This window comes from Passer montanus, unplaced genomic scaffold, assembly GCF_014805655.1.
Source record: "Passer montanus isolate IOZ18808 unplaced genomic scaffold, ASM1480565v1 scaffold132, whole genome shotgun sequence".
Lineage (NCBI taxonomy): Eukaryota > Metazoa > Chordata > Aves > Passeriformes > Passeridae > Passer > Passer montanus.
The window spans coordinates 1-16,262 of NW_024360055.1; positions in this window are offsets into that span (position 1 = coordinate 1).

Genomic DNA, 16,262 nt, shown 5'->3' on the forward strand with positions numbered 1-16,262 from the left:
CTCAGCCCCGTTCCCTCAGCCCGGTTCCCCATTCCCCCACCACTGCCATCAGTCTCACCCCACAGGACCCCCCACCCAAACACTTCACCTTTCTTTACAAAAATTCCCCTTTTCCCCCCTTCCTGCTGGAGCGTTGCCCGCAGCAGGAGCAGTCTCTGGGTTTGTTTGGGTTTTCTGAGCTGCTGGTTCCCTGCAAAGGCCTGCAATGGATGCAAATAGGGCCCCTGCTATGGGAAGTTTGTGACCTGGCCCCGGACATTATTCATGGTGGATGAGTGCTTAAACACACATGGCGTGTGAGGGAGAGGGACACAAAATATATACATTTATAACTTTTATACAGAGACAGATCTAGACATCGGATCAGCACCCAGCTTGAAAAACGGGCTAAACTGAGCCCTAAAGTGAGGAAAAATCAACATTCTGTTCATCCACACAGCCTTGGAGATGAGAGCCCTCCGCCAGAGCAGCCTCCCCTGAACATCTGCAGCAACAAGAATCTTATTTTGTGTGTGTGCATGAACAGAACGAGAGGAAAAATGAGACAAGAATGCAGCTGAGGAAAGCAGCTGTTCCTAAATGAATGTTTGCGAGTGCTGGGGCGAGTTCTTCAGCTGAAAACTTCAAAAAGTCATCAAAACCTCGTGCTATTTAAAGCTTTGGCCCTCTGCTTTGGGATGAATTCACGCAGCTCTGTGAGCTGCAGAAGCATTACAAAGATTCGTTATTTTTAATCTTCACAGGGTCCCTCCTTTGGAGCAACTTTGGAGCTCTCAAGGTCAAAAATCCCATTTCCACGTCACTTTTCAGCTTGGGTCAGCAGGATAGTGGTTTTTTCCCTGGAAACAGCTGTTCCCTCCCCGAGTTTGCTGGGAGGACTCGCCCTGCACAGAGAAAAGCAGAGGAGCACCTGCATTTGTCACTTGAGCTGATGAGAACTCTGCTCGCTGGGGTGGCTGATGAGGAGAAACGACACTGCTGTTTCCTGGGGGGAAAAAAGGCATTTTTGGCAGTCCAGACACTGATAGGAACTCGGTAATAAAAACCCCAAACCCAACAAAAAAACTCTGGAGAGCTGGGCTATGACTTCAGCTGGGAAAGGGCCAGAATCCAAATCTGGGTGGGGAGAGCTGCCCCTGTTTTTTAGTCAGAGAAGTTCACAAGCAATTAAACAGCTATTAGCGCTGGGGTTTTTATGTTTTGTTTTATTTTTTTTTTTTCTATTTTCCTCCCTCTTTAGCACTGGAGCAAATGAGTGTCCCAAGCTGGACTCCCAGACGTTGTGCCCACACAGAGCTGGGCGCTGCAGGACTCAGTGGTCAGAGCAACAGCCTGAATTTCAGCTTCCAGTCTTCTATTCCGGGCTCTGAGTCACTGGGGGATGTTGGTCGAGGCAGTTTGGAAGCAGAAATTACAGCCTGGACGCTCCTGGGTGTCCCTGAGAGAGTGGCACTGGCCAAGGGGGGGTGACAGCTCCGGGGTCATCTGCACCAGCACCAGGACGTGGGGAGGGAGGCCACAGAAAGCCTCATTTCCCCCAAAAATCACGAGATAAATGAGCATTTATTAGTTCATACCAGTAGAGAAGACAAAAATCTCTTACACTGGGTTTGCTGTGGATCACAGAATTATTTAGCTGGGAAAATGAGAATTATTTAGGTGGAAAAATCCCTCCAGGGTCACCAGATGTAAGTTGTGCCTAATCCCCAGCCCAGAGCACTCAGTGCCACATCCAGGAATTGCTGGGACACCCAGGGATGGGCACTCCAAACCTCCCTGGGCACTTCCAAGGCCTGAGCACCCTTTCCATGAGGAAATTCCTGCTATGTCCAACCTCTGAGGCAGTTTCCCCTTGTCCTGTCCCTTTTTCCTGGGAGCAGAGCCTCCCCACCCCAGATTTCATCAAACTCTGGGGGTGACTTGTTGGTAAAGGAATCTTTATGGCAAAAATCCCTTGAAATTCCAGTGTTCCCCCGTGGAAAGCAGCCGTGGGCTGGAGCTGCAGCCCTGCTCTCCCTCTCCAGAGAGGAATTTTCACTCATTGTCACTCTCAGACCTTTATCTCCTCAGCTCCTGCTGTGCAGGACTGGCTCCACCAGGAACTCGGAGTGCAGGGAGCCCAGACAAGAGCCTGGCCTTGTTTACACCCATGGTGTAACTAGGTCCAGTCCTGGGCTTAAAAAGGGACGATTTTCTGAAGCAGGGCCAGAATTAGGCAGGACTGAGCCACCACGGGAATCTGCAAAGTGGAATTATTTATCAGGCAGAGGAAACACAGAGCCAACGGCCACCTCAGCTGCTGGTGCCTGATTAGATCCCAGCAGAGACCAGAGATCTGAGAACAGAGATCTGAGATGATCAGAGATCAGAGATCCCTGCTCTGATCTGGACCCAAGATCAGCCAAGCTGGGCTCGTGGCATGACCAGAATATTGTCAGGGCTCAGGCAGCATCACACACGTGGCTGCCAGGTACCCACTGTCAATTCCCCAAGTTCTGGGATCAGGCTGGGCCCTCCCTGGGGCTGCCCTGTCAGGGAGACCCTCCTGGGGTGGGTTTGTGTCAGGAAAGAGAGATGCACTGGATTTTTTTGGTCTTCAGGCCGTGGCAGAGGAAATGAGGATCCAGGGAGCAGGAGGAGCCCCAGCTTCACCCAGGATCAGCTGTGACAGCTCCACGGGGAGAATCCCCTCCACGTTTTTGTGGATTTTGTGGGTGCTCTGAGTTGCTCTGGAAGCCCCAGCTCGGCCTGGGCTGTCTTTAAACCCATTTTGTGCCACGTCACAGAAAATGCAAGCCCTGACCTTGACTGCTGACTCACAGCCCAAAGCTCTCTGGAGGCAGAGCACCAACCCGAGCTCAGCACCCACCCAGGGAGCCTGGAGTGAGTATTTACCAAACTTTCAGATCCCAAGGTGGAAAAGTGATAGAGAAATGCCAAAACAACCCCACTTTGGGGGTGTGCAGTGCTGCTGCCTCGGGTACAAAGATGGGGATCCATATTTAGAAGGATCTCCCTGATGAGCTGATGGTTAAAAAACTTCTGTGCCAGTCAGGAGTGATGCTGGCCTTTGTTTAATTGTGCCTAAAGCACCTTTAAAAAGAGGAAAAAGCCACTGGAAGGAGCTGCAGCTGCTGCCAGCAGTTTGTAGCCGAGGTAGCCCGAGCCCTTCAGGGCTGATCTTCTCTCTCTAAACAGGAAATGTATTTTTGTCTCAGCAGTGCGGGAGAAGCCACCAGGCTTGTCTGCTCAGAGCGTGGGGTGCCAAAAAGCAGCAGCTCAGCAGCCTGGGCAGGGCAGGGGGTGCCCAGAGCACCAGGGGATCCAGGATCAGCTCCAGGGATCCAGGATCAGCTCCAAGGATCCAGGATCGGCTCCAGGGATCCTCCAGCCCTGCCCAGGGACAGCCAGGGCAGGGGATCCAGGATCAGCTCCAAGGATCCAGGATCAGCTCCAGGAATCCTCCACCACATCCCAGGGACAGCCAGGGCAGGGGATCCAGGATCGGCTCCAGGGATCCTCCAGCCCATCCCAGGGACAGCCAGGGCAGGGCTGGGGATCCAGGATCAGCTCCAGAGATCCTCCAGCCCATCCCAGGGACAGCCAGGGCAGGGCTGGGGATCCAGGATCGGCTCCAGGGATCCTCCAGCCCATCCCAGGGACAGCCAGGGCAGGGCAGCAGCAGCTCCTGAGCAGCAAGAGCTGCCACAGCCGGAGAAGCTGGGCCAGGGAGCTGCAGGAATTGCATTTTCCACGGCAGGAAGAGCTCAGGGAGGATTGGGGCAGATTTTGGGTCCCTCCCCACCCAGCCCACCCTGGGTTCTGCGTTCCCCATGGGAGGTTCTGCTCCTGAAGGCTCCAAGGGTGGTTCTGCTGCCCCTCCAAGAGCAAAGCAAAGCTGCAACATCCCACAGCTCCCTCATCTCCTTCCTCATCGTCACCCCCAGGTGCTTGGTGCTCCCTGGATGAGGCTGCAGGAGGACACTGGGTCAGCACTGTGCTCCTTCTATGCTGCATAACTTTTAACTCCCCAAAGTTATGGGGAGTTAAAATAATATTGTAATTCATTAAATTCATTAAAATAATATTATAATATTTGGGTTGCAAGATTTGGAGTTGTGGGTTCAATGAGGGTTTTCTCATTTAAAAAAAAATATTTTTCTTTTTAAAAATACCCAAGTTTTGGTTGTGGAGGAAAGCCTTGGAACCACAACTGGCCACAAACTGCCAAACCCAGGGAGCAATTTATTCATTTCTTTACTATCAGCTGGGAGCCTCAAGACGTCACCAGCTCCAGGATTCTGAGGTTTTGCAAAGCTTCTCTGGAGCAGGGTCTGGTTCTGAGACATTTTCTCCTTTGGAGGGGTCACTCACTGGCCAAGCAAACAAAGCTGCAAAATCCTGCTCAGAGGGGAAGCTCCTGGTGCTGAATCCGGGCCTGAAATCTGCATTTCTGCTCCATTTACAGCGAGCAGGACAAACATTGCAGCGTCCCCCTGCTGCACCGGGCTGCACTGCTGGCCCTGCCTGTCCCTGTCCCCAGGGCCAGCTCCCTGCCTGTCCCTGTCCCCAATGCCAGCTCCCTGCCTGTCCCTGTCCCCAGGGCCAGCTCCCTGCCTGTCCCTGTCCCCAGGGCCAGCTCCCTGCCTGTCCCTGTCCCCAGAGCCAGCTCCCTGCCTGTCCCTGTCCCCAGGGCCAGCTCCCTGCCTGTCCCCAGAGCCAGCTCCTCACCTGGGGAGTTGTCCCCAAAGCTGTGACTGACCCAGAGCTCTGAAAGGTGTCCCCAGTGTCCCCAGTGTCCCCAGTGTCCCCAAAGTTGTGGCTGTCCCAGAGTTCTGAGAGGTGTCCCCAGAGCTGTGACCAACCCAGGGTTTGGGGAGGTGTCCCCAAAGCTGTGGCTGTCCCAGGGTCCTGAGAGGTGTCCCCAGGGCTCTGAGGTGTCCCCAGAATTCTGAGAGGTGTCCCCAAAGCCGTGACTGACCCAGAGCTCTGAGGTGTCCCCAGAATTCTGAGAGGTGTCCCCAGGGCTCTGAGGTGTCCCCAGAGCTCTGAGGTGTCCCCAAAGCTGTGGCTGTCCCAGGGTCCTGAGAGGTGTCCCCAGGGCTCTGAGGTGTCCCCAGAATTCTGAGAGGTGTCCCCAAAGCCATTGCAGCGTCCCCCTGCTGCACCGGGCTGCACTGCTGGCCCTGCCTGTGCCTGTCCCCAGGGCCAGCTCCCTGCCTGTCCCTGTCCCCAATGCCAGCTCCCTGCCTGTCCCCAGGGCCAGCTCCCTGCCTGTCCCTGTCCCCAGAGCCAGCTCCTCACCTGGGGAGTTGTCCCCAGAGCTGTGACCAACCCAGGGTCCTGAGAGGTGTCCCCAAAACTCTAGCTGTCACTTGTCCCAGCACAGCCTCACAAGGGGGACCCAGAGCTCTGAGAGGTGTCCCCAGAGCTGTGATTAACCCAGGGTTTGGGGAGGTGTCCCCAAAGCTGTGGCTGTCCCAAGGTCCTGAGAGGTGTCCCCAGAGCTCTGAGGTGTCCCCAGAGCTCTGAGGTGTCCCCAGAGCTGTGGCTGTCCCAGGGTCCTGAGAGGTGTCCCCAGAATTCTGAGAGGTGTCCCCAGAGCTCTGAGGTGTCCCCAGAGCCGTGGCTGTCCCGGCAGGGAGGGGTGGCATTGCCGTGTCTGTACAAGCAGGAACCGGCAACCACAAAGCAGCAGGAACCCAAAGAGCCCCAGCCGGGGGAGGCTGGGGAGGGGCAGAATTCAGCCCCTCCCCTCCTTTCTCTGTTTGTGGCGCTGTCACCTCCGCTGTGACCCCGAGGTGCCCGTGGGTGCAAAGGAAGCCCAGTCCCAGTCCCAGTCCCAGTCCCAGTCCCAGTCCCAGCAGGGCAGGAGATCTCTGAACCCCCATCCCCAGCCAGCCTGGGGAGCTCCTGAACCCCCTGCACCCCAAGGACAGCCTGGGGACACACAGGGGACACCTGGCACCACCCACAGAATCCCAGAATCACAGAAACACCAGGATGGGAGAGCCCTCAAAGATCACCGAGTCCAGCCCAGCCCCAACACCCCAACTGCACCCTGGCCCCCAGTGCCACATCCAGGCTTTGTTAAACACACCAGGGATGGTGACTGCACCACCTCCCCTGCAGCCATTCCAGAACTTCATCACCTTTCTGTAAAAAGCTTTTCCCTGATATCCACCCTGAATTTCCCTTGGTGCAGCTGCAGGCTGTGTGCTCTGGGTGTGTCAGTGCCTGCAGACAGAGCCCAGCCCCAGCTGAGCACAGGCACCTTGCAGGAGCTGTGCAGAGATGAGGGCACCCCTGAGTCTGCTTTTCTCCAGGGGAGCACCCCCAGCTTCCTCAGGGGCTCCTCTCAGGGTTTGTCCCAGCCCCTCTCCAGCACCGCTCTCCCCTCTGGACACTCTCCAGGCTCTCAGTGTCCTTCCCAAGCTGAGGGGCCAGAATTGGACACAGCACTTGGGCTGTGACCCCACCAGGGCAGGGACAGGGCACAGTGACCTCCCTGCCGGCACTCGAGCTGTGACCCCACCAGGGCAGGGACAGGGCACAGTGACCTCCCTGCCCCTGCTGGCACCATTCCTGACCCAGGCAGGAGCCACTGGCCTTCTTGGCCACCAGGGCACACTGCTGCCTCCTGTCCAGCTGCTGTCCCTCAGTGACTTCAGGTCCCTTTCTGCCTGGCACTGTGCAGCCACTCTGTCCCAGCCCAGAGCACTGCAGGGGCTGTTGTGCCCACGGGGTTATTTTGGCCCATGGGGTTATTTTGTGCCCACGGGGTTATTTTGTGCCCACGGGGTGGTTGTGCCCACGGGGTTATTTTGTGCCCACGGGGTTATTTTGTGCCCATGGGGTTATTTTGGCCCATGGGGTCATTGTGGCCAGGTGCCAGCTCCCTTCAGCCTCCTGCCCACTCACCAATGATGCTCCCCAGGAGTCAGGCCATTAAATATAGAAATATATATTATGTTTTATATATTTATATATAAATATCTATCTTCCCTTCCCTTCCCTTCCCTTCCCCCTTTTTTTCCCCTTTTTTCCCCTTTTTTTCCCTTTTTTTCCCCTTTTTTTCCCCTTTTTTTCCCCTTTTCCCCTTCCCTCCCCGCACCCCCTCCAGGGGACATCCTGAGCTCCCTCACCCCCTCACTTTCCCAGCTCTGTGCAGATTTTGGGGCCAGTTTGAGCAAACATCCCCAATTCCCCACTCCGGGCAAACCCCAACGAGAAAAGAACAATAAAATATTTACAGAAAGCAGCCCAGTGCTATCTGCAGGAAAAGGCATTTCTGGTCCAACCAGTCGATCAGGAAGGGTTCTGTGCAACTGCAGAGGATTAAAATGTTGCCTTTTCTTGGCTCCTTTATTCTGGGGCTGGTGTTTGCTGCAGGTAAACAGCACAGCCCCGTTCATGGCCACACCGCAAAGATCTCCCAGGCTGTTTGTTCTGCAGGCAGGACGTGACTGCAGAGCAAGGACACCCCAGCCCTGCTCCTTTCCAGAGGCTTGGGAAATAAAATCAGATTATCATGGAATAAAATTATTATTATGGAATGAAATCCATCACTTGTATACAATCCATTGATTGGATAAAATCCATCAACTGGATAAAATCCATTGATTGGATAATATCCATCAATTGGATACAATCCATCATCATTTGGATAAAATCCATCATCAGTGGGATAAAATCCATCAATTGGATAAAATCCATCATCATTTGGATAAAATCCATCATCAGTTGGATAAAATCCATCATCAGTTGGATGAAATCCATATTTTTTGGAGGAGCTGAGGTGCTGGAGGTGGAGGACGAGGCCGTCCACGTGTCTGCCCTGAGAGGGATCCCTCCATCAATTGGATAAAATCCATCATCAGTTGGATAAAATCCATTGATTGGATAATATCCATCAATTGGATAATATCCATCAATTGGATAAAATCCATCAATTGGATAATATCCATCAATTGGATAAAATCCATCATCATTTGGATGAAATCCATCATCAGTTGGATAAAATCCATATTTTTTGGAGGAGCTGAGGTGCTGGAGGTGGAGGACGAGGCCGTCCACGTGTCTGCCCTGAGAGGGATCCCTTAGGTCCTTAATTCTAGTTCATTAATTAAAATAAAAGGTCAGCAAAAGAAAAACAAGAGTTTCCCGTTAAATCTCACAGTGACAGAGCAGGGCAAAAATGATTTTAGGATTTTTTCTCATTTGCTCATCACCATCCCAGGTTTCTGTGTGTTCCCTTCTCTCCTTTCCATCTCCCTAAAATTCTTTTCCTTCCTGTCACATCCTTGGTGTGTGGGGAAAAGGAGACTCAGGAGTGAGAACGAGGATTTGCACCAAGGAGATTTTCTTTTTCCCGCTGGCACCTTGCTGTCCCAAAGGAGGAAATGGGGAAAATGTTCTAAAGTCACTGAAGTGGTTTTGTTTGAAGGTGGAGAACCAGTTTAATGGGAATGAAAGAACTGAGTCACTTCCAAACGTGAGACCTCGGAGAAATGTGTCACTTATTAATTCAAAATGAACGGGCTGAGCTGCTCCTGGGAGCAGAAGCTGCTTCAAACCCGGTGTCACAATCAGCAGAGAAGTGAAATTAAGGAAAAGAAATAATAAAATAGGCCAAGTTTAGGGGAAAAAAGAAATGACAGCTTAGTGTGGTAAATTGGATTACAGACAAATTCCTCCTTCACTCATTTTCAGGAAGCGAAGCAGAAACACCACAAGATCTCACACTCAGAAAAGCATCCAGCTTTAAAAAAACCACCGGAATTCCTGAAAAAGAAAAAAAAAAAAATATCAGTACTGGCTTGATCCTGAGAGGAGGCAAAGAGAAGTTCTCAGGCCTAAACCGCTGCCATTAATCACAATTATCTGAGCAGGGCTTAACGAGCAGAGCCCTGTGGTCAGGGGGGCTCTTGGTAATGAAAGCCCAAAATCTTCTGCCAGGGCCCAGAGCTGAGCTGGGAACCTGCAGAGAAACGAGAGGGGGCGCAGGAAACGTGGGGTGCAGGAGCTGTTCTCTGCCCCCAGCAGAAAGCTGGGGAGGAAGAGATAACTCCAGTACAATCCCAGGTAATTCCAATGAAATCCCAGGTAATTCCAATAAAATCCCAGTAATTCCAATACAATCCCAGGTAATTCCAGTAAAATCCCAGGTAATTCCAATACAATCCCAGGTAATAACTCCAATACAATCCCAGGTAATTCCAGTAAAATCCCAGACAATTCCAATAAAATCCTAGATAATTCAAATGAAATCCCAGGTAATTCAAATAAAATCCCAGGTAATTCCAATAAAATCCCAGATAATTTAAATAAAATAATAGATAATTCAAATGAAATCCCAGACAATTCCAATGAAATCCCAGCTCCTCGTGGGGACCCAGGAGCCCCCGGTGCAAGCGAAGGCAATTCCCGTGGCTGGAAAGCAGAATTCCACTTCTGGAGGGTCAATAAAACGTTCTTGGCCCTGGGCAGCTCCACACGGGAGGGGGAACTGCAGAGAACGTTCTGGAACCGAGGGGTGACCGAGCTAGACCCGAGCTGAAAAGGAAACCGCTCACTGCAGGGTGCCAGCAGGGCTCCCACGCCAGGGCCTGGGCACATCCCCGGGCACCGCGGGCACCGGCAGTGCCAGGGCCAGCCCAGAGCTCCAGATGGCACCAAACTGGCAGCAGACAGGAATGAGCCCGGGATGGGCCCTGGGTGCTGCCAGCTGTGCCACAGGCAGTGCCAGCTGTGCCACAGGAGGTGCCAGCTGTGCCTGAGGAGGTGCCAGCTGTGCCACAGGGACTGCCAGCTGTGCCACAGGTGCCAGCTGTGCCAGAGGAGGTGCCCGGCGCTGCTTTGGGGTGGGATTCCAGCGGTTTCCATCCATTCCAGACGTTTCCACCCCATCCCAGCGGTTTTCACCCCATTCCAGATTTTTTCTCCTTTCCAGAGGATTTTATCCCATCCTAGAGGAATTTTATCCCAAGGACTTTATCCCGTTCTAGAGGGTTTTTTATCCCATTCCAGAGATTTTATCTCATTCCAGAGATTTTCTATCCCATCCCAGAGGGTTTTTATCCCATTCCTGAGGGGTTTTACCCCATCCCGGAGGTTTACATCTCATTCCAGAGGTTCTTAAGCACATTCCAGAGGTGTTTTTTTAATCCCATTGCAGAGGTCTTCCCCCCCATTGCAGAGGTTTTTATCTCACTCCAGGTTTTTTATCCCATTCCAGAGGTTTTTTTATCCAATTCCAGGTTTTTCAACCCATTCCAGAGGTGGTTTTAGCCTATTCCAGAGGTTTTTATCCCATCCCAGAGGTTTTCACCCTATTCCAGAGTGGTTTTATCCCATCCCAGAGGTTTTCACCCCATTCCTGATATTTTTTTATCCCATTCCTGAGACTTTTCTATCCCATCCCAGAGGTTTTCACCCTATTCCAGGGTGGCTTTATCCCATTCCAAGGTGTTTTTATCCCATTCCAAGGTGTTTTTATCCCATTCCAAGGTGTTTTTATCCCATTCCAGGGTGGTTTTATCCCGTTCCAGAGGTTCCAGCTCGCCCTGCCAGCGCCCCCTGCTGGCACAGCGCGGGCACGGCCGCGCATCAAAATCGGCCAAAATCGGGAAAATCCAAAACCGGGAAAATCCAAAATCGGGAAAATCCAAAACCGGGAAAATCCAAAATCCGGAAAATCCAAACTCGGGAAAATCCAAACTCGGGAAAATCCAAAACCGGGAAAATCCAAAATCCACCCCGGGGAGCTGCAGGAAAACCGAAGGAATCCACTCCAAGGGATTTGGAAAAGGAGAAATTCCCCGAGCACCTGGGCCAAGGCCTGCCCGTGGTTGCCATGACAACAGCTAAAAGTGATTTATCCCGAATTCCTGAAGTTTTCCATTAAAAGTTTCCCCTGTGCCGGGAGGCAGCAGGGGAAGCCCTGGAGGGGAAGGTGACATCCCCAGGGCTCTGTCCCTCCTCTCATCTCTCCCTCAAATTGGTTTTGGACTTTAAAATCTCAATTTTTAACTCCAGGAGGAGCCTGGGGAAAGCAAAATTTTCTGGATTATTTCATTCTTCCCTTTCAGTCCTCAAGCAATGATGGCAAAGTCGCAGCTGGCCCAAAGCTGGCTGCCCCTCCTCAGAGAATTCCAAGGAATTCACCCCAAAACCCTCCGAAATCCTGGAAAATGAAAACTTTTCACCTCTCACAGGATGATCCCCCTCGGAGCAGCAGAAAAAGAAATGACACCAGTCGTGTTCATGGGTTATAAAAGCCCTTTTATAAAGCCATTTTTAAACAAAACCAAAAAGTTTACAAAAGAAAATAAAAGATACAGAAGAATGAGTTGCTTAATATATTCCAAAAAGGAGAAAAATAAAAGAGGGGACACAATTCCAACATGCTGAACAATAAAGGGTTCATTTTTTTCCTCGTGGTTCTTTTTTTTAATACAAAATACAAGCGAAGGATACACATACTTAAAACAGAGCTCAGGAGCAGCTATGCAGTCCCAGGAACCCTTTTTCAATCAAAGCAAAGCAGGGGTTTTGTTATTTTTTTTGTTTTTCTTTCTTTGCAGGTACATACAGAGACTCGGAATATGTCAAATTAATTAGCACAAAAGACCATCACACAATTCTACCAATGAATGTTTGCATCTAGAAATTCACCAACATGGTCAGCGGTCATGTTCACTTCAACCCCTTAAAAAAAACCCCAAAAAAGTGTTTGTTTTGTTGTTTTAATCTTAAATAAAGCATTAATGTTACATTCAGACTGAACTCCTAGTACCATGCTAGATCTCAGTGTTGTCAAGAGTTCCCAACCCCACAGCGATGACTGTTTGCAGCTGCCCCTTCTTCCTGCTTTGGAAATTAAAAAAAATTAATAATAAAAATTCAAAAAGGACAGGGAGGGGAACTGCAAAGAGCCTGATTATTTTTATTTATTTTTTTCTTCCAAAAGCTCAGCAGGGGATTGCAGAAACTCAAGACAAAATATTCCTTGCATACCAGAAAACGCTGCCCGTCTCCTCCTCCACCCTCACGCTGCTCACTCAGGGTTTGCTGTGACACCATGGCAAACAACAACAAAAAATTACGTAGCTCTTATTTACAATTCATTTCTTTTTGCAGGAAGGGGAGAGGGGGGGGAAAAAAAGAAAGAAAAAAGAAAGTAAAACCTCACAAATGCCGAGAACACAAAGGGAATGGGATGGCAGACGCTCCCGCACTCACACACCGAAGATTTTGGGTTGGGTTTTTGTATTTTTACACATTTAAGTCTGGCTTAAGCTGATCTCAGGATCTCCACCCACCCTCCTCCCCCCCATCCCAAAATATATATATAAAAAACCCTGGCCCCACTGTACAGAGCGTTCGCACACGGTGCTTTGCAGTCACACTGAGCGTGCTGGGCACGGCCGGGGCTGCCACGGGGCAGCACTGCCAGGGCTGGGCTGGCACAACCAGCACCTGCCAGGGCTGGGCTGGGCTGGCACAGGGCATGGCCAGCACCTGCCAGGGCTGGGCTGGCACAGGGGCACAACCAGCACCCACCAGGGCTGGCACGGGGCAGGGCCAGCACCCACCAGGGCTGGGCTGGCACAGGGCACTGGCAGCACCCACCAGAGCTGGGCTGGCACAATCAGCACCCACCAGGGCTGGCACTGAGCGTGCTGGGCACGGCCGGGGCTGGCACGGGGCAGGGGCAGCACTGCCAGGGCTGGGCTGGGCTGGCACGGGGCAGGGCCAGCACAGGGCAGGGGCAGCACTGCCAGGGCTGGGCTGGCACAACCAGCACCTGCCAGGGCTGGGCTGGGCTGGCACAGGGCATGGCCAGCACCTGCCAGGGCTGGGCTGGCACAGGGGCACAACCAGCACCCACCAGGGCTGGCACGGGGCAGGGCCAGCACCCACCAGGGCTGGGCTGGCACAGGGCACTGGCAGCACCCACCAGAGCTGGGCTGGCACAATCAGCACCCACCAGGGCTGGCACAGGGCATGGCCAGCACAGGGGCACAGCCAGCACCCACCAGGGCTGAGCTGCCCCCACCAGTTCCAGGGCTGACAGCAGAGCTCCATGCAAACCCATCCCGCTGCTCACGTGGGGGCTGTGTCAGAGCCAGGCCGGGCTTGGGGAGCTCTCTGAGGGGCTCTCCCTGCTCTGAGGGGCTCAAAAAAGCCCCAAATCCTCCCGGACAGCCAGAGCCAGGTGCTGGTGCTGCTCCTGCTCCAGCAGCACTGGCATTTCACTCCTGGAGCTGCAGGGGAACTCTGCAGGCTCCGTTTGCTCAGGGCCAGGACTCACTGATCATTGCCAGGCACAGACGTGACCCCACCCCAAACTCACACGTCCTGAGTGCCACCAGGCACTCTGACTGTCCCCAAACTGCTCCACTCCCCTGCAGGAGATGCAGGAATTCTCCATCAAACACCAAAACTTCTGGGTCACTCTGAGCTTTTAGGAACCGTGTGTTCAACGCTAGGATCTGTTAGAAAAATAAACACTTCACCAACAAAGGACAGAAAAGCAAAGCACCAGTTTGGTTTTTCTTTTTCTACAGCTCCAGAAGCTTCCAGCATGGTACAGATTCCTCCCTCCCTCCCTCCCCTGGCTGCCTCAGTGGCTCCTGTACCTTTGTGACCGTCAGTGGAGGGAATATTTAAAAAAAAAAAGGGGAAAAAGGAAAAAAAAACAAACAAACCAGGAATTCCAGATATTTGCACTGGCCTGGAGCTGCCTCTCTCCCCTCACTCCGCCTTTAAAAAGTGAGAATTGGTTCAAAGCTCCTCAGCTGCCCCATTTTGAAGCCCCTCGTGCCCCCCTGACTCAGCACAGTTGTCACTGACCCCCCTGGCACTGAACCAGAGCACCCTCAGCACAAAGCCCAGCTGGAAATGCAGATTTGGGGGATTCTGACAAGTTCAAGGCAGGACGCTGGCAGAAACCAGAGGTGCTGCTGTGGAGTCAGGGACAGGAGGGAAGCTGTGACATCTGAAAAGCAAGACTGACTGAATTTTGGAATAAATCCATTTTACCTCCCTGCAAAGCTCCAGGGCTACAGCTGTGGGACAGAATCTTTGCAAAGCCTCCTCCTCCTGTGAATGAAACTTTCTGCTCCACACAAATCTCCTGGTGCTCCTAAAAACAGGGATTTTCCCAGCTTTCCTTCCAAAATGTTTGATACTAATTCATTCCAATGGGCATTGAAAAAGGTGAAGTCTGCTGCTGAAAAACGATGGATGTTAAAATAAAGATTTTCAAAATAATAGAAATGTTCACCTTGATAATTTGCTCCTGTCTGTAAAAATGTGACACTGCTGAATTTCTAACAGGGCTCAGGGTTTGTACCAATGAACAGGTTTGGAAAAGTTACAAAATGCTGAAAATCTGAGATTTTCATGGTGTTTTTCACTCAGAAAAAGCATCAGGCAGCCCCAACCCACCAGCAATGAACGTGTGAGAAAGAATTTATTCTGTGAAACAAAGGGCCAGAGGTGCCAGGACACAACAACCCAAAAACTGAACTGGCAGAACAGAAAAAGGATTTTCACAGCCTTAACTCTTCTTAACCGTGTTAGGAAAAAAATAAACGAAGCAACCAGAAATGGATTTGAGGTGAGAGTCACAAAACACACTTCAGGTGTGGCAGGGAAGAACCAGATCCCCTGGAACCCCTGGGCCTGAACTGAAAGCAAACCCTAAGAAGCCAATGGAAAACAGCTCTGGGAACCAGAGATTTATGGGTTTTATTTTTGATGGGTTTTATTTTTGATGGGTTTTATTTTTTAAATGTGGCTGTTTGTTCTCCCAGAATTACCCAAGAGCTTGAGGGAATTTCTGCTCTCCCAGCAATCCAGCAGGTGGAAGAGCTGGGGGAGAGGAGAGGGAATTAAATAAATTTTCTTTTTCAAGATTGAGATTTCCCTGCAGCCTGATGCTGTTCTGGAAAAAAAAATATATATAAAAAAAATCAAACCATTGTAAAAAAATAGATTTACAATGAAACATCATCATCTTTATTGTAACTGCAACAGTAGTTCCATGAGAGTCAAGAACGTTAGAGAACTTCAGCTTTTGTAAGGTAAAGGAATTTACCAGCCTCAATAAAGCCAGGGAATCCCTCAGGACAAGCACTCAGCTGCTGCAGGAATATTCCATCCCCACCTGAACTGGACTCGGGGTCCTTCCTGATCACTTTTAGTGTACCACCTCTGGGAACTCTCCAAAATCCCCAACAGGACTGAAAATCTGCTGCCACCAGAAATCCCAAATCAGGAGTTAGCTGCCTTAGGTCACCTTCGAGAGGCTGGGTACAAAATGGGCGGTTCTGGGACAAAAAAAGAAAAAGCAAAAACACCAGGAGGGATGCAAAGCTCGTCGGCTGAGCTGGAAGGGGAGCAGCAGACACAAGCACAGAGGGTGAAGGAAAAAATGGAAATAAAAATGGCAGGTCCAGTTTTCAGTGTTTCCACCAAGAAATGTGGCAGGAAAGTGGCTGAGGGTGGGGAAACCCAGGTTTGTGGAGTTTCATGAAGTTCAGAAAATAAAAATATTAAGGAAAGGATTTGGCTGCTTGGATAAAAGCACAGGAGAATTGAGCGCCCTGTGCAGGGACAGCCCCGGGAGGGGAGCCCAAAAACCCCACAGGGACAGGGGAGCTGATCCCACAGACCCCACAGGGACAGGGGAGGGGATCCCACAGACCCCACAGGGACAGGGGAGGGGACCCCACAGACCCCACAAACCCCACAGGGACAGGGGAGCTGATCCCACAGATCCCACAGGAACAGGGGAACTGATCCCACAGGGACAGGGAGCTGATCCCACTGACCTCACAGGGACAGGGGAGGGGATCCCACAGATCCCACAGGGACAGGGCAGGGGATCCCACAGATCACAGGAACAAGGGGGAGCAGATCCCACAGGAAAGTGGAGAGCTGACCCCACAAATCCCAGAGAACAGGGGGAAGCTGATCCCACAGATCCCAGAAACAGGGTGGGAACAGATCCCACAGACAGGGGTGAGGAGAAAACCCCACAGGCAGGAGGGGGAGCTGACCCCACAGACACTACAGGAAGAGTGAGGAGGCCACAGGCAGGAGGGGAACAGATCCCACAGATCCTACAGGCAGGAGGGGGAGCTGACCCCACACACACTACAGGAAGAGTGAGGAGCTGATCCCACAGATCCTACAGGAGGGGTGGGGAGCTGATCCCACAGATCCTACAGGAGGGGTGGGGAGCTGATCCC